Source organism: Lolium rigidum, chromosome 6, assembly GCF_022539505.1.
Source record: "Lolium rigidum isolate FL_2022 chromosome 6, APGP_CSIRO_Lrig_0.1, whole genome shotgun sequence".
In the NCBI taxonomy this organism is placed as follows: Eukaryota; Viridiplantae; Streptophyta; class Magnoliopsida; order Poales; family Poaceae; genus Lolium; species Lolium rigidum.
In genome coordinates this window covers 80,685,842-80,708,949 of record NC_061513.1, presented here as the reverse complement: position 1 = coordinate 80,708,949, position 23,108 = coordinate 80,685,842, and positions in this window count along the sequence as shown.

Below are 23,108 nucleotides of genomic sequence, written 5' to 3'. Positions count from 1 at the left end.
GCCACGACATACACACAACAAGGTATCACGTACAAGGTAGCATTGACCCATACAAAAGTCTTGTCCAGTAGCCCCATGTTTCTCGGTCTGATCAACACCCCTCGGTACTGCATTTGTAATGATATCAATTTACCTTCAATAGTAAACTTGTTACGTCTATTCCACAATGCCCATCATTGAACCTACGAAGAAGGCCGCTAAACTTTGGGCCAACACAATGAATTTATCAGCCCTGCTGGGTTCAGTTCGAGCCAAGGAGATTCTTAGCTCCATCCCACATGAATCTTGCCATATCACAAGCGGGAAAAAATGTGGTTGCAGTCCTCAGATCCCCACAGACTGGCCATGACGCTTAGCCACCTAATCGCTAGAGGGGAGTCTACCCCGGATGAGCGGTCAGAGGAAGACTTTGATCTTAGGTGGTATCCTAATCCGCCGCACCTTCTCGAAGGGTATGGCAGCCGCTCCTTGCGACAGATCAAGGTAGATCAACCTAGAGGATAAGATCCCAGAAGAGTCTAGGAACCACCAGACTTCACTGGTGGAAAAAGGGCCTTTGGTCGCGGTTTGCAACTGCCATTAGTCGCGGTTGCGCAACCGCGACCAAAGTAGCGTGACTAAAGGCCCCCCCTTTAGTCGCGGTTTCTTACGAACCGCGACTAAAGGCCCGTCCACGTGGGCGCCAGGCGACCGTCGGGGCGGAGGCCCTTTAATCGCGGTTCTACTGGCCGACCGCGACTAAAGGCCGCCGCAGGTTTAGGGTTTTAGGCCCCCCCTAAACCTGCCCCCCTAAACATGTTTTCTGTTTAATTTGTATTGTTTTATTTCTTTTGTGCTTTATTTGTAATTTTGAAGGAGTTTCACATATTCTACGGTACTACATACATGCATGCATATGAATGTACAATTTCAAACAAATTTTAAATTAGAACCAAAAAGAATTCAAGAGGAATATACAATATATATTCAATATCATCGGATGACCATATACAAGTTTGAACAAGTTTCCATACATAATTTAATGCATGTATAGTTCTACGTCCTCTACGTAGTGTTGTCCCGTAGGATCGATGACTTCCTCGCGAACCATCCAGCCTAGTTCCTCCCGAAGTGGTCCGAAGCGAGCTTCCGGACTAAGCGTCTTCCGGAGGTTATTCCTCTTGATGTTGATCTCATCCGACCGGTCCCGCTCATTGGTGTATCTCCGGATCCTCTCACAAACATAGTATCCACATAGATTGGTCCCCGGTGGCTGAATATCCCCGCCGTCCGCACGGCCCTTTTAAAATGTAGCTCTTTTTTGAATTCACCGACCTTTTCATCTACGAACCGTCTCCAAACCCTACGAGGCAAAAAAAATTAAATGAACAAGAGAGTTATTAATTAGTTACTTGATATTAGAAAATGATGAACGAAATAGGCCGATCGATATAGAGCGCAAATGAATGAAAACAATTACTTTTGCATCATTTTTCTCATGTCGGCCCAAAGCGCCGCATCCATATTCAGAGAGTCGTGGACGAGAACCGTGGAGGTGTGAAATTGAATTACCATCGAATCCAGTGGAACCTCGCGGACACGATACATGCACAACCATGCATATATAACTCATCGATTAGCCACATACCATGCATGGAGTAAACAAAAGAGAATGTGCTCAAGACGAAACACTCACCCAAAATGGTAAGGAAATAGAATATCACTTTTGAGTTCCTCGTTTTCTAAGAAACCGCCACAGGTCTTCCTCCACATCGGCGGGGTGGTGTTCTAACACATATGAATTAACGATGTGTGGGTCAATGAACCCAACATCATGGATGTTCCTTATTTGCATTTCCCGCTTCTTCATTCTCGCATAATAGCGTACACAACAAGATAGTTAGGACAATATATAGTGCATGCAATGAACGAGATGGGGTAGAAATTAATAAATCACTTACGTAACGTAGCAACTGATGATAGATTTGTCGAGGTCGCGCAGATTGAACAGCTGGAACAATTCACTCCGATGAATTGTTATATAGTAATGTTTGAAGTGATGCTCAGCTCTAACTTCCGCATAAATATAGTCATTCCGTATTGTTGGTCCACCTTTACCCCACCTCCTGTTAGCTTGAACCATTTGCACCGGAACAAAGGGACCCTAAAGGAGGGTCCATAGTCAAGTTCCCATATCTCCTCTATGTAACCATAATATGTGACCTTTTGCCCATTCTCGGTTGCCGCATCAAAGCGGACACCACTGTTTTGGTTGGTGCTCTTTTTATCTTGGGCGATCGTGTAAAATGTATTCCCAATTATCTCGTACCCTTGGAAAGTCGTTATAGTCGAAGATGGTGTCTTGGCCAACATGTACAGCTGATCTACAACATCTTCGTCACTCATTAAATGTTTTCTCAACCAACCGCCAAAAGTCTCCATGTGGGCCTTCCTAATCCAGGATTCAGGCTTCCTGTGGTTGTCCGAGCGTAAAATATTCTTGTGTTTCTCAAAGTACGGAGCCACCAAGCTGGAATTGGTCGAACCGTGTGGTGTGCTTCAGCCGGAGAATGGCCGTCCATACATATCGTTGATTTCCTTCCGATCGTGCCTTTTCCACTTAGTCTCCCCTCGTGCCGCGATCGAGGAAGACCAATCGGCTTAAGGTCATGAACAAAGTCAACACAAAACTCAATTACCTCCTCATTTCCATAGCCCTTGGCGATGCTTCCTTCTGGCCTAGCACGGTTACGAACATATTTCTTTAATATTCCCATGAACCTCTCGAAGGGGAACATATTGTGTAGAAATACAGGACCGAGAATGGAAATCTCATCGACTAGGTGAACCAGGAGGTGCGTCATAATATTGAAGAAGGATGGTGGGAACACCAACTCGAAACTGACAAGACATTGGATCACATCGTTCTGTAACCGTGGTAGAACTTCTGGATTGATTACCTTCTGAGAGATTGCATTGAGGAATGCACATAGCTTCACAATGGCTACTCGAACATTTTCCTGCAGGAGCCCCCTCAAAGCAATCGGAAGCAATTGCGTCATAATCACGTGGCAGTCGTGAGACTTCAGGTTTTGGAAATTTTTCTCCGCCATGTTTATTATTCCCTTTATATTGGACGAGAATCCAGACGGGACCTTCATACCGCTCGAGCATTCAAAAAAGATGACCTTCTCTTCTTTGGTCGAGCGTAGCCGGCACGACTTTGAAACCGTTCCGGATGCAGGTCATCGTGGTCTTTCAAACTTTGCTGGTCCTCGCCGTGCTTCCTTTGTATCATTTGACTTCCCATACACGCCCAAGAAGCTTAGGAGGTTCACGCAAATATTCTTCGTAACGTGCATCACGTCGATTGCAGAGCGGACTTCTAGGACTTTCCAATATTCTTGCTCCCAGAATATAGATTTCTTCTTCCACATGGCTGCGTGCCCGTCAGCTCCCTTCGGAACTGATTGTCCGCCGAGACCCTTTCCAAAGATGACTTTCAAATCCTTGACCATATCAAATACCTCAAGCACCAAGTGTGTTCCGCAGTGCTTCGGCCGGTGATCTGCCTTGCCGTTGTAATGCTTGCCTTTCTTTCTTACTGGATGACCTTTCGGAAGAAATCGACGATGCCCAAGGTACACGTTCTTCTTACAATTTGGCAAATGTACACTTTCAGTCTCATGTAAGCAATGCGTGCATGCATTGTATCCCTTATTTGACAGTCCCGAAAGGTTACTAAGAGCAGGCCAATCGTTGATGGTTACGAAAAGCAACGCTCGTAGGTCAAATTCCTCTTCTTTGTGCTCATCCCACACACGGACACCAGGTCTGCCCCACAGCTGTAAAAGTTCATCAACTAATGGCCTTAGGTACACATCGATGTCATTGCCGGGTTGTTTCGGACCTTGGATGAGCACTGGCATCATAATGAACTTCCGCTTCATGCACAACCAAGGAGGAAGGTTGTAGATGCATAGAGTCACGGGCCGGTGCTATGGCTGGAGCTCGCTCGCCAAAAGGATTCATGCCATCCGTACTTAGACCAAATCTTATGTTCCTTGCGTCAGCTGCAAAATCTTTGAACTCTCTGTCGATCTTTCTCCATTGTGTTCTATCTGCGGGGTGTCTCAACTCCCCGTCCGACTTACGGTCCTCTTTGTGCCATCGCAGCAACTTGGCATGCTCTTTGTTCCTGAACAGACGTTTCAACCGTGGTATTATAGGAGCATACCACATCACCTTGGCGGGAACCCTCTTCCCGGGTTTCCGGCCCTCAACATCGTCACCAGGGTCATCGCTTCGATCTTATAACGCAATGCGAGTGCATACCGGGCATTCATTCAAATTCTCGTATTCACCGCGGTAGAGGATGCAGTCGTTGATGCATGCATGTATCTTCGTAACCTCTAAACCTAGAGGGCAGACAACCTTCTTTGCTTCGTACGTACCGGCGGGCAACTCGTTATTCTTTGGAAACATATTCTTCAACATTTTCAGCAAGTTTTCAAATGCCGAGTCAGCTACACCTGCCCGTGCCTTCCATTTCAGCAAATCCAAGTGTGCAGCCCAGCTTTTTCGGACCATCATCGGATCCGGGGTACAGCGCCTTCCCGTGATCCTCTAACATGCGATCCAAATTCTCCCTCTCCTTTTCGGTTTCGCAGCGTCTCCGTGCATCAGCAATGGTCCGACCAAGATCATCAACGGGATCATCACGTGCCTCTTCTTCACCTTCCCCTTCACCTTCCCCTTCACCTTCAGCATCCTCCATGAAAGTATCACCGAAATGAGCAAGATAGCTTTCATCGATGAAATCATCCCCTTCTTCATCTTCTTCCATTATAACCCCTCTTTCTCCATGCTTGGTCCAACAATTATAGCTTGGCATGAAACCGTGCCGAAGCAGGTGCATGTGAACATCTCTTGAGGAAGAGTAACCCTTCCGATTCTTACAGTTAACACATGGACAAATAACAAAACCCCCCGCTTGTTCGCATTAGCCACTACGAGGAAATCTTTCAAATCCGTACCGAACTCGCCGGAGAGTCGGTTACCGTACATCCATTGCCGATTCATCTGCATTATTATAATATAAAATATATAATTAACCATCATGCATTTGTTAAACTAACTAGCTACAAACAATATAAATTAAACAATGAACTACACACACATGCATATTGTATCAATGACGACACATCAAAGGTTCAAGTTGCTAACCGCGATCGAGGAGGAAAAAATAAATGAGAAAGCTCAAGTGTGGCTCCAACACTTCATATCATGTTTGTTTCATGCTCTTGGGGCATTTCATCAAACACCTTATGTGCATAAGAGGAACCAAAAGCAAACCTAACACTCACTTGTGAAGTTTGTGAAGAGAATGGCTCCAAATGGCTAAGTGTTGGCTCCAAATGGCTGGATGGGTATATATAGGAGAGGGGCTTTAGTCGCGGTTGGCCCGGCCAACCGCGACTAAAGCCCCCCACGTGCACCAGCTGGCCACCGTGCGCCCGGGCCCAGGCTTTGGTCGCGGTTCGCCACACGAACCGCGACTAAAGACCCCATTAGTCGCGGTTCCTTTACCTTCGCGACTTATGGGGCTTCCCGGAAGCCTGTTTTTCTACCAGTGCTTCATCCTGAAGGTTCCACATCAGTTAGGAGCCATCCTCAAGGCGAATCATATTTGTAAGTTTAAACATATGACTTTCGATTTTTACAAATACAAAGCTACTCCCTCCGTCTAAAATAGATGTCTTATTTGTTAAAGAAATATCTGTATCTAGATAAAGTTAATACACCGAAGGAAATACATTTAGCTCGATCTCTATTTATCCACTATCGTATCTCTGTAGCTTATTAGGCCTGTACCGTGCTAGCCAACCCATCCCCATTTATTCACCCAAAGCAACCCACTTAGACACAAGTCACACAAACACCATCTCTCTCGCTTCTTTTCTTTCCCCTCCCAGCTGAGACCAAAAGAACCCACTGCCTTCTCTCATTCAGATCCCATCCAAGACCATAAAATGAAGCTCTGCATGTTACACCAGCACATTCTCCTTTGATCCAGCTTTCAACCCATCCAGGAAACAGGTACATCCACGACCAGTTGAAGGATTTTGAAAGGGTCGGAAGCTTGAGCCTCGTCTCCATCGCATTGGTGACCTCACCATTGGGTTAGTCGTCAACAGCGCTATCAGGCTATTTTCTCTGCTTCCATGGAGTCAATGTCGCCATGAAAGTTCGTCATATTCAATATATAACTTCGTCTTGCCGTACAACGTTGCTGCTGACCTCAGCCATGTCCAACATCCTTCTTGCAACCTGGTGAGCTCCTGACTCCTCAACCAATCGTCTCTTCCATCCCGTGGCCGTAGAGCTAGATAAGGTCGATGCCATCAGCCTGCTCACCAGTAGTTCACTCCAACACTCAAGCTGGGCACTGAATAATTTCAGTTAGCTCGCCATCAGTCCCGATTTATGTTTCCCTGTCTTGGCGTGTTTGGCCCCTCTGCTGTAAAGTTCAGTGATGGAATCCTTTATTAGACAGCTTTAGGGTTCCTTTGATTCATAGGGTAGGGCATCTGATTGAGATGTCATAGCTAGTTTCATGTAGTAAGATGAGATGCGTTTGATTGTGTGTCAAAGGAAATTTTTCATGAGGTATGATCTAATGTTTTATTCCTATAAAATTTGCGATACAAGATTTTTATAGGATTAGTTCATGTAGGATATGTTCCTATGACAAACAACTAGTGTAGGAAAAAAATTCATATGATCTAAATCCTATAAATTTACTATACGAATCCTATGAAACAAAGAAGCCCTTAGAAACAACCGAAGGCATTACATTTGGAATTTAACATGTGGTACAAGCATATATGCATCTAAAGTGAGCCAAAAACTTCAAAAATTGGTCAACTAACACAATGCAGGATTTTCTTTAGATATTCCCAATATCAGATCCTCGCGAAAAAGGTAGGCAGCACAAAGTGCACAGACCCTACATTTTCATAATACTTTTCTTTGTCCATTTGCTAAATCCACAAGAACAAAAGGTAGCAAAGTTACTTATGACTCCATATTCGGATTGTGTGTGATGAGATGAACGTGATGAAAGGCCGAAACGTTAATGGCTTGTTTCAGAAAATTCTTCAGATAGAAAAACCGTTATATCAATTAGGGACCGACAGACTTTTATCAGAAAAAAAAGGGGGGGGGGGGGGGGACCGACTGACTAATAGATAACGCATATCTTTTCTCCAAGAAGGGATCATGACACACAGAACTAAAACAAATAGAAACAGATACTAGCTTCTATAGAAGAAAACTCCATGCCATAAAAAAAGTGTGTCCAATCTGTGTTTCATAAGTAGCGACAAAATTGACGACAGGACAAACAAGCCTTCAATGTACCACATTACAATCGGATAGTTTCTTTTATTCAGGTCTATCTGTACGTTGCCATCCTCAATTACAATCTCATTACAGATCTACGCTTTGATTGACACAGGTAACTACAACACTAGGTTACAACCTTTGGCCACAATCACAGCTCTTGAAGATTAGATCTACTTCAATCTACAAGCAGAAGGGCATAATCAGCAGGTAAATCATCAATCATCAAAACAAATCTTCCAAAACTGTAATAGTTTGAAGAACTTTGAGTCAGAAACAAATGTAAGTTCAATCTATTCTCGGACAAAAACAAAATAGCTTACATATTTAGGTCTGTCCCTTAGTGATGTGATTATACAGATGTTATTGTATATGAAGTTATCTCTACTATTAAGAGCAAACTGGTGAATGCCTGGTGTCACATTTTCAGGATGGACAATAATACCCCCCACGTTCAAAAATTACAAACAACATGCCACCCCGCACTCCCTCCAATCCTCTCCTAAAAACGCTCTCACCTCTTTGTAATCCCAACCGCATACCATAATCCGCTTATCTCCCCCGGAGTGGTTTTTTTTCTGTTGCAAACTAACCTCAACGGGAGAGATATAAGGAAGACTTATCCACACGACTTGGCACCTAACAAACTCTATCTATACCCCTAATAATAAAGGGAAAAGCGTTTCCGTGGTTTGGTCCGTCAAAGTACGTTTCGTCCGTCCGTTAGGGCGCCTTCGTCCGTCGTCATAAGCTTGCTCGCGCTTTACCGTTACCGGCGCGGACTCTTCCTAACCAGAGTCGTAGTTACGTACGTCCGGCTTTATCTTGGCTTGTGCTGGCTCTAATCTGTGTACAACACGACCACACAACACGATGGATCCAGCTCAATACAAGCCTGTACGACACGAGCACACGAGCTGTCAAATCCGTCTGGCTACAAGAAAAAAGCACAAATCGGTCCCGCCCTGTGGTCTCTGTTGCCGGTCCGGTCAACCTCGCCATCTGCTGCCGATGAAGTCAATCTTGCCTACTGATTCACGTCGCGTTATATTGATCGGTGGCCGATCGCGTCGCCCGACTACCGCCGCTAGAGATCGATCGCCCGCCCGACTATCGTCAGGTACGACGAGTCGGAGGTGCTACGGTTGTGGAGGAGGATCTTGCATAGGCTGCACCATCGTCGGCACTGGCCGTACAAATCCCGCCAGCCGTTGTTCGCTGTGGGTCGTCGATCTGCCAAGAGCAATTTTATCAACAGAAGAACAGAGTGGACATGCCCAGCGGACATGATTGGGCAGAAAACGAAGGTAAACTGTACCTCAAACCGACATATCTGAGGCATGAACGCCTACTTCCGCGTGGTAAGGAACAGTGAAGAACTTACCTCACTTGCTGATGGCATCCGCCCAACAATGGACTCATCGACCGCTAGATAAGCGACTACAAAAATTTGGAGGAGGTGACTACAGAGCGACGAGAAGCGGCATTAGAGCATGAACGAACTTATAAGCAAAGCAGAGCTAGCAGCAACGAGCTCCGGCAAAAATGAGACCAAACTTTTGTTGAACATAGAGGGAGCTAAGGACGAAGAATAATACAGAGCAAAGATTCAGCAAGGGCTTGAACTTTAATAAGTACGTAGCTTGTTTCCTGAACACATTGTCGTTGCACTGAGTGAACGACCAAGCAACGGATTTCCTACGTCAAGTAATTAATTATTCATGTTTGTTGTTCACAGCTCTATAATTTACTATTTTCGCTCCTGTGTATAATACACAGTATAGTATACAGATTATTGTTCATATATTTGCAGTGAATCAAAATAATAATAGGTTGATTGGTGCGAATTAAATGTTTGTGTGATTTTATAAGGCATGATGTATTCATTATGTTTTCCTAACTATAGTTCGGATCTGTCAGCTCCGGCATCTTCGAGAACGTTGTCATGCCCTATTACTAATAATTATGTTTGCATTAATTGGATTTAATTGGTTCATCAGTTCGGTATTGTGAAAAAATAAAATAAATAAAAAATAATTGTCTTTCGCGACGGAACTTCTTATGTTCTTCCGGTGCAACGCACGGGCAATTTTCCTATCTGATTCTAAAGAAATCTGCTTAACAAACTCTCTTTGTATCTTTGTTTCAAAAAAAAACTCTCTCTACATCTTTATGCACAGCTGCCCAAACCCACCGTCTCCGTCGCAAATCGCTTGTGCCTATGAAACCCTCCCCAGCCGCTGCCTGGGCTTCGTTGCGCTTGCGTGCCGACGATCGCTGGTGCCCATGAGGTCGGTCTTGGACTACTCTCCTTCGCAGTGTGGGTGCGCTAGCCAGCGCGACAAACAAAGCAGTAGTCATCAGCATACCGTACTACAAGATGCTCGAGCAACAGGCATGCTCCGCTCGCTCGAGTGCAAGTATGTACCACGACATGCTCCGGTGAGGCGGTGCAGCAGGGGACAGATTAGCGGCAAGTCGGCAACATGACTTGGAGAGAGGAGAAGAGTCGAAGGTGGCTGGGACGATGTCGAGACTTGAGCATTGGGCGCAGGCGCTTCCGTTCTGGTCAGGTTCTAGACCAATACCTTTTTTCTAGACCAATACCTATGTGTTTCGCAAGGTATTTGGGGCTAATTAGAGTCCAAAGATGGGTGGAAGCAACGGCGACTGAGGAATGCACACATCACCTACTTCGCTTCTTGTTGTTTGCATCTGACAGTCTCACCATGGTCGTTGGGGAACCGAAGCGAGATCGTGGGAAATGTTTTGGCTCTCATATGCGGTGAGTTCTTGCTCCCTGAAATTTTCCTGCACGCTCCAGCGTTCAGCCCGTGAAGAAGGTGGCCGGAGGTAAAACTAGCACAACCACGGTCAAGGGCTCAAGGCCATGCTCTCCAAGACTCCAACGCAGACTGAAAGCTATTTGTGCTGGGTGGTGCCTGTCACTCTGTCAGCCTACGTTGTCCTCTCCCGTGCTGGCGGAGGCCTCCATGGGAACACACTAGAGTATGAGCAGTCACTCCGAGGATGTTTGTCCATGAACAATCAGAGGCTTAGGCTCTGCATGCGCAGCGTACCGGAGGAAGCTTCGCTTTCTTGGGTGTCCACAAATCTGAACTTTTGTAGTTGTCTGTGCCTTCTGTAAACCTTCGGTCAGACGATGGCGTGGTACTATTCTCCACAGCATGGATGCCAAACGATGGATTACCGGTGTGACAATACATGGAGTTGAACATGGTTTTGAAGGTGGCTCTGAACATGCATATGATCAAGAGACAGGGATATTGTTCTACATGTTTCCCCTCTTCATCACTCTTCCGCTCAATCTGATACTATAGGTGTAATGCATGATGGTGCAGTGGTGTCTCTGTGCACAGAGATGGAGATGAGCAATCATGGTGTGGTGTCGTCCTTGTGCTCTTTTTTTAGATGACCATCCTTTTGTGTTGGTAAGCATTCTGGGTTTCTTTGTTGCCATAGGTTTAATACTTTGCTCTAAAGTACAGAGGATTCTCTTTGATCCGGTACGAAACAGAATGCCCGTGCGTTTGTGTATGCTCAAAGTAAGCATTTATATTTAAATCGGATGTTTACAGGGTGTTCTAACTATCATGCACTTAATATTTTGTAATATCTCCGATGAAGAATATATGTTAATTTGTACACAGTGAAGGACTGAAGGTTAAATATCCTTGTCTCTACCGAACAAATCCGTCCTCTTAACAAACTATCTTTTTTTTAAACCTTAACAAACTATCTTATTACAAAGAAAATTCACGTAATAAAATTTATCTCTATTTTAAAGCAAAAACTCATGTAACCTATTAAGTCTAGAGAGTTCATGTGTATCTTCTTTTTTCGATATTTGACATAGATTGACAGGGTCAATGAGTGTGAGAAGCACCATGTGGTTGCTCAATGGCGGGTTGGTAACAAAGGACTCGAGAAAGTGAGCAGAGATTGTTGCCAAGCGAAATTTCTCTAAAATTGACAAGTTCCAACTTTACATAAAACGTGTTTTTATGAAAAAGAATAATAGGGATAGGGAAGCTGGCTGGAGGTGCCGGTGTTGTGCTGCCCAAGCGAGCTGTTTGGAAGCTTGGCAACAATGTCAGGGAACGGAAGCTCCAAATAATTCATGTGTAAATCAGTTTGTTTGTAAAGGTTATTTGACACGTGCTTCTAAAGGTTATGTGACATATACCCGAATTTGTGGTGCTCGACGATGACGAGGAGTAGGCTAGGGTAGCAGGCGTTACATGCACATTTTAGTATTATATTTTTTATTTTTCTTTATTCCCTATGTAAATTATGTTTATATTGAAACAATGCAAAACCAAAAAAAAATATTGCGTCGTGCCGCTTGGGCCCCCCGCGCAAGCGGACGCGTAGTACCAACTCACACTCGGCGTCTAAGAAGAGGCGGCATTGCAACAAGCTGAGCTCCATCGTCCTCCCCAAGCTGGTCATCAACAACAACTTTCAGATCGCTTGGCTTAGATGGAGTCAGCTTCATCTCACGCCAGATTCATCCACATCATAGAAAATGAACCGTAGCAACCGCACTGATATTTGTGCTATATAGGCTCTAGGGAAGTTTGATGTTATTTTTTCCGTAGTAACCAATCATACAACCAAAATGAGTTGTATATGGCATTTCACATATTTAACGCATAACTAATTAAGCATAAATTTTGTGTTTTACAATTAATTTTTTTAGTTGTATCAGTTTATTGAGCCGTGGCGAAGCACGGGCATTCAACTAGTGAACTTTACATCGTCAAGTACAATCTCAGTGCTCACTAAATCTGTGCTTATATTAACTCCCGCGTAACTACAATTTTAGGGTAAAAGTACTGACCACGATACCTGGTCTTAAACGATAATCTCGGACATCTAGAACAAATAAAAAAATTCATATGGTGAAATTTTGATCGAAACTATCAAAAAACTGAACAGTAATATAGTGTTCCAATATCTGAAAAAAATGCTCACAATACTTTTGTTTTCACGTAGCTTAACACCCTCTTTTAACATTTTTTTATGCATTTGTTGTTCAACAGGAAGAAACAATGAAAAGAAAAGGCAGGGCGCATAGCAAGGATTTTGACAAAGCTACCAAGGTGGTCAAAAGCTACCAAATAAGCAATCCAACAAGGTGATCTGTTACTGATCCTGAATCTGCAATAGCTACTACATACCTAAACTGACATGAAATTTCATTATTTTAATTTTATTGATGCAAATTCAGAGAAAAAGCAAAAAGTGCAAGATTGGCAAGGAGAATCAAACTTAAAGACAAGAAAAACAGAGGACATTCGGTACTAAATGGAGATGTGCCACACTGCACAGATATACCAAAAATACAAGCTATGAACGAGGAGATGTAATCAAATCTTCACAAAGCTATTTCCTTATATGTTTTATCATCCACTTGGTTTAGTTACTATTTTGAATTCAATGTTTATCTTTTCACTTGCATAATGCTAAACTGGTAATACGATATACTAGAGGCAGCATTACCTCCACAGATATGATGTACTAATATTGATCTTACCCAGTTCACATATGGTTATTCCACCTATCATCTTTTTTTAAATATCAAATTCATGATAACAAACCTTAATGCACTATGGATATAACAGACTAGGGCAAAATCTGCATTTTGGATTGCCACAAGGAACAATGTCCTGTAGAGATGTTTATCAGTTTCATTGACCACTGCAAGAAACAATTTATAAAAACTGAATTCTGCTACACAGGGCAAGTTATTCAGCAGAGATAGCTAGGCAAGCAAGGCAAGACAGGAAAAGAAAGATGCAAAGCAAGAGCAAAACAGAACCAGCACCAAAAGAGAATCTGATCATTAGTCAGAATGGTAATACTAAAAGGTAAGTAAAAAACGAAATCCAATCAAGATCTACAATTCAAATATTTACTAATACGGTATTTCTGTTATGCACGTGTACTGTTATGCACGTGTACAGGATTACAAGTAACCCCAAGAAAACGGCATCAAAATCAAGGATAAATATCAAATCGCTAGATGTGTAAGTTGTATTAAGTTTGATTTTAGTATGAACAATAACAACCATTCCAAATATTTAAAATGATGCTAACAAACTTGAACAGGACACCGGAAAGAACTGATATGAAAATTTGGAACTTCGGAATACCGACTTGCAAGTGTGAACGATGTGGTGCAATTTTCTGGTATGAAGAAAGAACTAAGGGTAAAGGGAAAAGCACGCCAACTTTCGGACTATGCTGCCAACAGGGCAAGGTTGACTTGCCACCCATAAGAGAGCCACCGGCTTACCTTATGAAGTTGCTAAGAAGAGACAGAACCAAGAGATCGAAAAACTACATGCAGAATATCAGATTGTACAACTCGATGTTCGCTTTCACGTCAATGGGAGGAAAGGTAGACAAAAAAATAAACAATGGCAATGGGCCTTATGTTTTTAGAATGAGTGGGCAAAACTACCACAAAATTGGTACTCTGCTACCTAAAGGTGTAGACAAGCCGCGATGGGCACAATTGTACATCTATGACACTGAAAACGAGGTAAAAAACAGGATTATGGCGTCAACATCAGAAGATAAAAGGGATTCAATAGATCCTCATACTGTTGAAGGCCTTAAAAATATGCTGGACAGAGAAAATATACTAGCAAAAACATTTAGAATGGCAAGGGACAGATTCGAAGAAGGTGGCTACAACAACATGAAATTAAAGCTAATCAGTAAACGCCGCGCAGATGGAAGGCCACATGACATGCCATCTGCAACTGAAGTTGCAGCCCTGATTGTGAATGATACACAAGTAAATAGAAAAGGACGTGATGTCATTGTTCAGTACAAAGACATGAGGCCGAGAAGAATATCAGAGAACCATCCAAAATTCATGGCTATGCAGTATCCACTACTATTCCCCAATGGAGAAGATGGATACAGACAAAATATACCTTACATAGTGAGAGAAGGAGCGAAATTCAAGAGGAAGCATGTCACAATGCTGGAATACTATGCGTATCGTCTACAACAACGTACTAACCAATCAATGCACTTGCTGATGTGTGAAAAGCTTACATTGCAGTACATTGTGGATGCCCTTGCATGCATTTTGCAGTACAGACTAGACTGGATCAAAAGACATCAAGGAAGCCTAAGGACAGAACTATATGCTGGCTTGCAAGATGCAATAGAGAGAGGAGATACAAGGGCTGACCAAGTAGGAAAGAGGATATTACTGCCATCTAGCTTCACAGATAGCCCTAGATACAAAGCACAAAACTACCAAGATGCCATGGCAATATGCCGCTGGGCTGGATACCCAGACCTATTTGTTACATTCACATGCAACACAGCTTGGCTGGAGATTCAATCTATGCTACAGGGCGGACGGCAAACAGCATGGGAAAGACCAGATATTGTTGACCGGGTATTCCACATAAAGCTCAAGGAGTTCATGAGAGACATAAGAGAAAGGGAATACTTCGGAAAAACAATCGCAAGTAATAATCTACTGACGTGATCAAAAATGTTAATTTCTTTCTATGCCAAATTAACTAACCCTTATTATATTTATAAAATTTGCAGTTGTATACACAATAGAGTTCCAGAAAAGAGGCCTCCCACATGCCCACATAGTCATATTCCTCGACAAGAAGGAAAAGAAACATAAATATCCAGAACCATCAGAGGTAGACAAGATAACAAGCGCGGAGATCCCAGACAAGGATATCGATCCAGAAGGATATGCAGCTGTTGAAAACTTCATGATGCACGGACCGTGCGGTGTAGCCAACACGAATTCACCATGCATGGTCGATAACAGATGTATAAGAAAGTTCCCAAGAAAGTTTAACATCAATACGACCATCGATGAAGACGGATACCCAGTATACAGAAGGCGAGATGACAAACGATACATACAGAAGGGGGAAGAAAAATTGGATAACAGATACGTCATCCCATACAATAGAAATCTACTGGTCAAGTATCAAGCACACATAAATGTGGAGGTGTGCAACAGATCTCTATCAATAAAATACCTTTTTAAACACATAAATAAAGGTGATTACCAGGCGACAGCGCTAATAGAAAATGATGAGATCAAGAGCTACCTTGAATGCACATATATATCAGGAAATGACGCATGTTGGAGAATATTTCAGTTTGAGATGCACTTCCGAGATCCCTGCGTTGAAAGGTTGCCTTTCCATCTGCAGAATGAGCAACACCTCATTTTCTCGGATTCTAGAGACTTACAGAAGATCGTACGGAAAGAAAGAGTAGGAATAACTAAATTTACACAGTGGATGGAGACAAACAAGATGTGCGAAGAAGCCAGGCAACTAACGTACACAGAATTTCCGTCAAATTGGGTATGGAATAAGAAACAGTCAAAGTGGACCAAAAGGAAGAAAGGAAGATCAGTTGGAAGGATATATTACGCACATCCAGCAAGCGGCGAAAAATATTACATGCGAATGCTACTTAACGTTCTCAAAGGATGCACATCTTTCGAAGACATAAGAACTGTAAATGGAGTTGTCTACACATCATACAAAGCAGCTTGTGAAGCCCTAGGATTTCTTGATGACGACAAAGAGTGGCTTGAGTGTATCAATGAGGCATCAAATTGGGCAACTGGAATCCAGCTAAGACAACTTTTCACAACCATCTTATGCCACTGCGAAGTTACAAGTCCTAAACTCTTGTGGGAATCATGCTGGGAAGCTCTAAGCAAAGACATGGAGTATAGACAGAGAAAACTGTTGAGCTATCCTACACTTTGTCTGACAGCTTCACAGAAGCAAGGACACACCTTGGTGGAAATAGAGAAGCTCATGAGACAAGCCGGAAAGACACTTAATGACTACCCAGAAATAGAACTTCCAAATTCTTCAGAGATAAAGGAACTTGGAAACAGACTGGTCAATGAAGAGATGAGCTACAACAAAGAGGAGCAAAGAGAAGAGCACTCGAGGATCTTTGGTAATCTCAACTGTGAACAGATAAATGCATTTGATTCAATAATGGAGTCAATCGACAAAGATTTGGGAAAACAAGTATTTGTGGACGGATATGGCGGAACAGGTAAAACCTACCTATGGAAGGCAATCACAACAAAACTGCGCTCTGAAGGCAAGATAGTACTAGCAGTAGCGTCAAGTGGTATTGCAGCGCTGCTTCTACAGGGAGGTCGAACAGCTCACTCAAGGTTCCACATCCCACTAATCCTTACAGAAGAGTCAACATGTGACATTAGACAAGGTTCACACTTGGCAGAACTGCTAAAAAACACATCGCTAATACTATGGGATGAGGCTCCAATGGCAAACAAGATATGTTTCGAGGCACTCGACAGAACTCTAAGGGATATACTAAAGCATAAAAGTGAAAACACCAGTGAGAGACCATTCGGTGGAATGACAGTGGTTCTAGGAGGGGACTTTCGCCAAATCCTTCCAGTTCTACCAAAGGGAAGAAGACACAACATAGTCATGGCATCCATTAAAAGGTCATATCTTTGGAAACAGTTCCATATATTGAAGCTAACAAAAAACATGCGACTAAATTGCATGACAGATGACGAAACAGAGAAACAAAAGGTCGCAGAATTCGCAGAGTGGATTCTGAATATTGGAGATGGAACCAATACATCATCAGAAGGTGAGGAATTGATAAAAATACCAAGTGACATAATACTAAATAAAGGAACTGATCCAAAAAAGGCAATTGTCGAAAGCATCTATCCAAATTTAAGGGAGAGGTACCGCCAACGAGAATTCTTAGAAGAAAGAGCAATCTTATGTCCAAGGAATGAAACAGTCCGCGAGATAAATGAATATATAATGGATCAACTAGAAGGTGAAGAGAAAACTTATCTAAGTTGTGACACAGTATGCAAGGCAACAACCATAAATGGTGAAACACATATGCTAGACACAACTGAATTCCTAAATAGCTTAACGTTCCCTGGAATTCCAAATCATGAGCTAAAACTGAAAGTAGGGCTACCAGTGATGCTGCTACGTAATATCAACCAAAGTGCCGGGCTATGCAATGGTACAAGGATGACGATTATTCAACTTGGAAGAAGATTCATCGAAGCGCAGATAATCACAGGAACACATGTGGGAGAAATGGTCTATATTCCAAGAATAATAATGTCACCAACAGAATCAGCGTGGCCATTCCTTCTAAAAAGGAGGCAATATCCTATTTCTGTGTGCTTTGCTATGACAATCAACAAAAGTCAGGGACAATCACTAAATAAGGTAGGAGTATATCTACCTAAGCAAGTTTTCACACACGGACAGCTATATGTGGCATTTTCAAGAGTCACGAGACGGGATGGGCTGCGGGTAATGGTCAATAACGAAGATAGCAAAGAGGAACATATTGTCAAGAACATAGTCTACAAAGAAATTTTCTAAAGGTAAGATAAAAGGACACATTTTATATACTGCTTCTTCGACTTGATGATGTTACTAACCTTCCAAAATATGTGAATACAAAGATAATTTTTCAGTCTGCTGCAATATATTTCAATTAAAAAATGACTTGCTTATGCTAACAAGATTGTTATACACTATATGCAGGATGGATATGGTCTACAACTCTGCACATTTATCAGAAACATGCTTCATGATTTGATGTTATTAGTTAACAATATTTTGCTAAAAGCTAAAAACACGATTTCTGTCTTTGATGATTATGGGATTCAGTAAGCTTATGGTTTCTTACACTGATATTTATATAGAATCTATGCTTGAGAAATTATTATTCTAATAATTTGATAGTCTATATTATCAAATAGTTTGGATAATACACAATGCTAATCACATCCGATGTTGAAAGTTTCAACGTTCTATTAGATTATATAGTACAACTGCATGAGTCTATATTTATGAGAACATCCACACATTAGAAAAACTATATATGTACTAAACTGGAATCAGAACGTTTCTACTTTTCATTTCTTTGATTAGTCTGACTTTAAAAATATATATAACCATAGAGATAGGTGGCATATGCAATGGAAGAGAGGGAAAATATATAAAATGGATATACACATGCGATTTAACATTAATGTGATTTAGCCATTACATAGATAAATATTCATGTAGCAGTTATAACATCTAAATGATAAAATTAAAGCTAATAACTAATAAACTTAACACTCCTTGATTTGTTTAGATATGCATGGGGGTAGGGGGGCCTAACACTGCCGATGCTGGTCCCAAGCCCAAGAAAGAGGTAGCATGAAAAAATTGCGAGTAACAAACACAAAATTACATTACATATTTTAGCACTAAGTTAGATCGCAAAGGGACTAAAATATCCAATTGCTGAAATTGTAATGTACTATGGTTTATAGTACACAACTGCATAACAACACTAACTACAGAACTAAGGATTTCAGGAGGAGACAATTAGGTAATATACTAACATCTTCTGGATCAACAAATACATGGTGTGATATGTGCAAAAACTATCTCATCAGGCCACCGTTAGGGCGCTAAGTACATAAGCAAAACACAAGGTGTGTACCTCACTGTAAAATCATTGGTATGGGACCTACTTACACATGTGTACTTTAGCTTGCAGATAAAACCAATACCACTTAATTAAAGGAGAAAATCGCTACACCCAAACAGGAATCTATGGGAAAGTATGAACCTTAAATCTGACAGAGAATGACTCATATTAACTATTCGGTACTACATCTTTATAAATGATATGACCAACAAGAAAACAAAAGGCCTGCTAATGCTATGACTGTACAAATCTAAACCTAGGAGCACCACGTGAAGCTGAAACTGAGATTGAATCAAATAAAGATGAAAGGGGCGAGAGAGAAAAGAATATCGTGTGATATCACAAGAGAATGTATTCCTACTTCAGTTGCAGAATCAAAACTACTCTATACAAACAAGGCTGGTACGAATTCATGGCTGCGTCTTCGCGGATTCATAAAAAAAAGTAGGCACCAGACCCTGTATTCTTCTCCAAGTAGAACAGTCATAATAACCAAGATAGTTCCGTGAGCTTGGGTGAGCAACCAAAGGCTTCACTTGGGGAGCAGCAGGTACACTGACCTTGCAAACCAGCAAACACAACCAGGCACGGGGTTCCCTTTGTTGGGAGCGAAGGAAGGCTCCCCGGGATTCAACATGTTGCACAGCTGAGCGTAAACACAGCCGACAACAACAAAGAAAGGCAGGAATTTCAAGACGACGTACGGCGCAGGAATCCTCCCCCAAATTACACGAACGCTGTTCGCGTCGAGGTGCGTTGGGCGGGGACAAATAATTACCTTGTGGATGACGCGGTGCTTGTCGGTGCCCGTGGCGCCAGTCTCGTGGCTGACCGGTGCGCTTAATGTTGGCCTGCATTTCGCTGACCATCTCGAACCGGACGCCGGCCTGCAGGTCGCAGGAGCTCTCGGTTGACGACCGTGGCGTTGCTCATCTGAGCGAGCGCGCGCGAGATGCTCCGCCGAGCTGCGCGAGCACCATCTTGCCGGAATCGGGGGTCACCTGACTCCGGCGGTTAGGGCTCGAATCGGACTGGGGAGGAGGTGGCGGAGGGCGAAGGGAGCTCCTAATCTCCGCCTTAGAGGATCTCCAGTCGCGTCTCGCAAACGGCGGACAAGAAATGAGAAAAATCGCGTTTCAGTCGCCCAAAACTAAATAGCGCCTTATTTTATAGAGTCTCTACCGGGGACGCCGGACACAAAAACAGCGCCCACATGCATGCATGCAGTCCCTAATCCACACATGTCATTTCTCTTTCCCCACACTTTCTCTCACCTACTTTTTCCACATGGGGTGATCCCTTCTACAGTATTAAAATGCATGCATCCGGACGCTATTTGAGAGACGCGGCTGGAAAGGGTCTCTTTTTTGTATAGATTTTTTATTTCTTTTTGTCCGGCGCGGTCCCAAACGTGCCCCAAATCGTTTGTGCCGGACGTTTTTTGAGGGACGCGACTGGAGATGCTCTTAGGGCCCTTTTATTGATAGGTGCTTTTTTTAGCTTTTGCCAAAGCCAAAAAAAAAACCCACAACAAAAGGACCCTTAAGCGGACGCAATACTCGCTCCGCACGCACGACTGTACTCCACCTGCCATGATGGGCTCGGCCCATTAGTTGCCGGACAACAGACCCTCTGCGTCCAGTTTCAAACCTCAGCTACATTTTTTCTTTTTTTTCTTTCCTTTTAGATCTTTATAAAACACTTAAATTTAAAAATCTTCAAATTTAAAAAAGTTCAAACTCGAAAAAAGTTTGGACTAAAAATTTGTTCAGCTAAAAGATGTTGAAATTTTAAAAATGTTCAAATCTAAGAAAATCAAAATTAAAGTTCACATAAAAAATTGTTTAGACAAAAAATGTTCAAATTTGAAAATTGTTCTATTCTAAAAAAGTACTCCAAAAAATTTAGATCAAAACAATTTTAGAAAAAAATTAAAATTTTAAAATTGTTCATATTTAACAATATTCTTGTTCAAAAATGTTCGAATTCAAAAAAGTTCAAAATCTGAAAAAGTTTAAAACTTTAAAAATCAACAAAAACCGATCGGAAAAACCAAATCTGGAGCGAAAAAACGGCACAGCGGAGAAAAAACGAAAGAAAAAACCCTGGCCTCGCTAATGGGCCGGCCCAGTCGATCCCCGCTCTGTGCGGAGCGGCAGATAGCGCCCGCTATGAGCGGGGAATAGGATTCACCGAGGGCGAATGGAGTTGCTGTGGGCGCGTTTGCTAGGCTAGACCGGATTCGTGCACCACCGGCGCAGCTAGACGGCCACATTTGACCCATCATTTGACAGCATGTATCCTCACAAAAGTACATGTTGTTTGGATGCCTAGATACAACGTTTATTTCTGTTCAATCACAGCTTATACGCTGACCCTCCGATGAATACACTCTTCGACTCCACGAATCGGTACAATTCGTGGTCTCCTCGTTGTAGGCCTTGATATGTAGGGTGTTTCAGGACGCACGTATGCTAGCCACACGCTTGGCTGATGATTCCGATCAACCGGGTTGCTAGTTGTTGTATTGCACGTTTCCCTTTTTTCTTCTTCTTTGACACGTGAAGTAGGGCTGGTTGGATCGGATGCAGCCGAGTTCTGAATCCGTGTAGCAATATTAGGCTTCACATACGATTTGGCCGATACTTAAGTTATGTCTCGATTTTCTTGACGCGCCGCGATGAATCTTTGACTGTAGCTGCCTCCGCGCTGCTTTTGGCGATCTGGTCCGCGTTTTTCGGAAACTGCTTCTTTAACGCGACAAAGACAAATAGATCGTAACACGCTACTGATGACAAATTTACGTGAAGAGGATGGATCGGTCCGCGCTCGGGTGCGCGAAAAAATCTGGGTCTACCGCCAGACGTAGTAGTTAATGACGAACTCGACAATCTTCTGTCCGGATGCGATCTGAACGCCGTTGATGATGAGGGATCTCGCTCGGATGACGAAATCCAGTCGCCGCGTTTCCCACAGACGGCACCAATTGTCGAGGCGTTTCCTCGGCAATGCCCACCATAAGGGGCTTGGGTTTAGAGAAAGGTGACGATGGAGACTCCGGGAGCGAGATTAGGCACACGATGTACCTAGCTTTGGGTCCCCCTCGGCGGAGGATCCCTACGTGCTGCTAGCAATCTAGTATATGATCATAAGTATGTTTACAGGGTGCCGCCGTAGGCAAAGCTACGTTGTCTATCTCTTCTTCTCCTATTATCGAGTGTCCTGGTTGGCTTTATATATGCAACCAACTGATGACCCACAAGTATAGGGGGTGTATCGTAGTATCTTCGATAAGTAAGAATGTCGATCCCAACGAGGAGCAGAAGGTGTTGACAAGCAGTTTCGATGAAAGATTCACTGTAAATGCTCACAGACAAGTATTCAGGGGTTTTGATGTAACGGATGAATAAAGTACGAGTAAGTAAAGTGCGAGAGTAATAATTGCAGCGAGTGGCCCAATCCTTTTTAGCACAAAGGACAAGCCGGTTTGTTTACTTATAATGACCAAACGTTCTCGAGGACACACGGGATTTTAGTCTAGTGCTTTCGCTATATACGGCTAATTAATCTTCATTGTTTTGATAAGTGTTGTGTGGGTGAACCTATGCTAATGTACCGCCCTTCCTAGGACTAATACATACTTGTGATTATACCCCTTGCAAGCATCCGCAACTACAAGAAAGTAATTAAGATAAATCTAACCACAGCCTTAAACTCTGAGATCCTGCTATCCCTCTGTAATGTCCCAGGTTTAGAGACGATCGAGGGGTAGATTTTAGAAAGGGATGTGCATTGCATAGTAAATTCTGTGGAAATTTCGCGCTTTTTAACAAAAACTGCATCGAAGAGGGACAAGTTTCTCTCTCGACACCTTACAGGGTTAGGGTTTCGAGAGTGCGACAAACTTGCTTCTTTCTAATTAAACTAGGGTTTTGAGAAGAGAGGGGAGAGTTTGCATCATAACTTAAGTTGCATGATTGAATTCAAACTTAATTTGAATTTGAATTTCAAATTCAAACATCAAATGAATATCTCATAAATTCAATTGTGAGGAAATTCATCAAATAAATTATAAATAATAAACAATTTAAGCAATTAAAGTAAGTAAAGCTCATTAGAGAAAACTTTGAGCTTTATTGACCATCACACAATTTACATTGTCATTACAA